At 44.9% G+C, this 3,013-nt stretch overlaps 1 long non-coding RNA gene across 1 annotated transcript in view; it reads left to right on the top strand.

Annotated features, from left to right (window-relative positions):
- Positions 1-2,091, top strand: part of LOC122551362 — a 68,109-nt gene extending 66,018 nt beyond the window's left edge. Inside the window, exon 3 of the long non-coding RNA XR_006312082.1 lies at positions 1,776-2,091. This is a non-coding gene — a long non-coding RNA (uncharacterized LOC122551362). The remainder of the gene's footprint in view (positions 1-1,775) is intronic.
- The last annotated feature ends 922 nt before the right edge of the window (positions 2,092-3,013 follow it).

Here is a 3,013-nt window from a genome sequence, read left to right as displayed (position 1 = left end):
TCCCCTTCCCACCTTTAACTGTTACCCAGCTACCTCTGTTCTCTGGCGTAACTATGTCCCTGGAGCTTCTATCTATCACCCTCTCAGCCTCTTGAATAATTCTCAGTTCATCCAACTCCAGCTCCAGTTCCCTAACGCGGTCTGTGAGGAGCTGGAGCTGGCTGCATTTCCTGCAGGTGAAGTCGGCAGGAGCATCGGTGGTCACCCCTACCTCAAACATCCTGCAGGAGGAACATTCCACTGCCTGCGCTGCCATAACTCTACACTTAGTCTCCAAAACAAGAACACTAAGAAGCTTACCTTTTTTTTAGGTTAGAGGAGGAGGGAGGGTGGGCGACACTACACGTGTAGTGTCTCGGGTTCCTTCTCCACTCAAATAACAATCACTTACCTCCCCGACTGGCTTTGCGCTCCAACTTCACTTCCTCCCAGCTCCCGCCGCTCTCTGCTGCAAAAAGACTGTTGGCATCAAGGTAAGACGCTGTGCCAGAGACCTGTACCTCATGGCTTATACCTTACGTTCCCCCCCACCAACAGTATCTGAAATGTTGTACTTGCTATTGAGGGGAATAACCACAGATGATCCTTGCACTCTCTGCCTGTTCCCTTTCCGTCCTCTGGCTGTAACGCATCTACCTTCTTCCTGTACCTGAGGTGTGACTACCTTCCTGTAACTCCTGTCAATTACCCCCTCCACCTCCTGAATGATCTGAAGTTCATCCAGCTCCAGCTCCAGTTCCCTACGCGGTTTTTGCAGAGCTGGAGTTGGGTGCACTTCCCGCAGATGAAGTCCGTGGGGTCACTAGTGGTGACCCTTACCTCCCACATTCTACAGGAGAAGCATTCAACTGCCCTAACAGCCATTCCCACTGTTCTGAATTCCCAGAAGGTCTTGTAAAAAAAAACTAGTAACCTTATCAAATCGATGCACGGAATCGTTTTTTTGGTTACTGGAGGAGGATGGGTGGGAGACACTACCTAAGTAGTGTTTCAGGTAAAGCAGCTGCCCAAATATGTAACCTCACTCACTCAGCAGTCCTCAGTCTGCTCCTGCTCAGTGAGCACTCCGCCTGTTCACAAGATAAGCTTTTCATAGGATTAATTTACCTTCCCAGCAGCCTCGTGGTCCATGCTCTCACCGCTCCGGCTGCAAACTTGGAGGTCGCAGACTCACGAGGTAAGCTTTGGGGAGAACTAGCATTCAAATCAGCCCCGGTGATCCTACAAAGAATGTAGAGAACCAAGATAAAACCAAGAAACAGAATCAATCTAACCCTACTGATCTTTAACAATCCAAAGGTGGCCAAAAATTGCACAGAAGTTAATTCAATCTAGTGCATCATCTTATCAGATTTTAGTAGTGCATATTGGTAGAAGATTTCAAAGACTAAATGGGCAAAAAACGAGAAGAGAGAAAATAGTTTGCATCTTCTGAAATGTTTAAATTGAAACTTTCTAGTCATCTTGCAGAAATGGAAACCGTGGCTCAGTTAGTAACACAAGACTCACAAGGTGTGATGTTCCCCCACCACATTGACACTTCAATACACTCCTGAAGGAGCACTGCATTATTGGATATGTCATCTTTTGGATAGATATTTAACCAAGGGCCCATTTATGCATTTAGGTGAACGCAAGATAATCCCAGTACGCTTTTGCTAGGAAGAGCAAGGCAGTTATCCCTGGTATTCTGACCAATATTTATCCCTCAATCAATCAGACAAAAAACAGATTAATTGGTCATTATTACATTGTTGCTCTGTTCTTCATTGCAGAAAGACTACAATTCAAAAAGCATTTCCTTGGCCGTAATTGCTGAGAGTTGTCCAATCATCAAGAAAAATGAAATAAAAATGAAAGCCTTTCTCAGTGCATTTACAAATATTTCAATGACCTAATTTCACTTGAGGTAGTGCTGAACTGCCTTCTAAAACTCATTGCAGCCTGTGTGGGGATAATGATATTAGGATGGAGTTCCAGGATTTTGATCCAACAGCAGTGAAGATGACATAGTTCCAAACGAGTGGGAATAATACATAGAAACAAACATCAGGTCATACTGGAGCACTGTTCTGAGGTATATAAAACAGTCTGGACCAATATGCATCATTGGCAGTTTTACTGGAAACCAGGATAGCCCATTCTGCAGAAGCGATGGGCTCGTGGTTTTACTACAGGCCTCAGAGACCCAGGGATTCGGGGCTTGAATCCTGTCGACAATTGATGGTAGAATTTGAATTCAATAAATATCCGGAATTAAGAGGCCCCCAGCTTATCCCAGATCTAACCTTCCAACTTGGCTCAACCCTTTTGAATGGTCCGACCTGTCCATCTTCCTTCCACCTATCCGCTCCACCCTCCTCTCCAACCCATCACCTTCATCCCCAACTTCAGCTACCTAGTGCATTCTCATCTACCTTTCCCCAGCCCCACCCCCTCCCATTTATATCTCAGCCCCATTGCGCCACCCGCTCATTCCTGATGAAGAGCTTATGCTCGAAACATTGATTCTCCAGCTCCTCAGATACTGCCTGACTGGCTGTGCTTTTCCAGCGCCACACTCTTCGATCTGGAATTAAGAGCCTAATGATGACCATGAATCCATCTTCAGGAAAACATTTCTGCTTTACTGACGTTCTTTAGAGAAAGAAACTGCCCAACCTTACCTGGTCTGGCCTACATGTGACTCCAGACCCACAACAGTGTGGTTGACTCTTAACTACTCCCAGCAATAAATGCTGGACAAGCTGACATCCTCACTTGTGAATGAATAAAATTAAATGCACCTTCAAAGAAAACTTGCAAGTGGTGGTATTCAACTGCCCTTGTCCTTCTACGTCAGGTTTGTCCAATCTGATTCTGTGGGAATGTGGATAAACTTGAATTCTTCTCCCACTCAGTGGCCAATGAGCAGATTTCAAAAAGGTACATTTTGCCACAACAATAAACTTGAAATTTGGAAGAATACAATTCCAAAGCAATAAATTGAAATTTTAAGAGAGTAACTGATAAA

The sequence above is a fragment of the Chiloscyllium plagiosum genome, chromosome 1, assembly GCF_004010195.1.
Source record: "Chiloscyllium plagiosum isolate BGI_BamShark_2017 chromosome 1, ASM401019v2, whole genome shotgun sequence".
Classification (NCBI taxonomy): domain Eukaryota; kingdom Metazoa; phylum Chordata; class Chondrichthyes; order Orectolobiformes; family Hemiscylliidae; genus Chiloscyllium; species Chiloscyllium plagiosum.
Note: the sequence above shows the minus strand (reverse complement) of the source record. Positions and strands in the feature narration are given on the sequence as shown.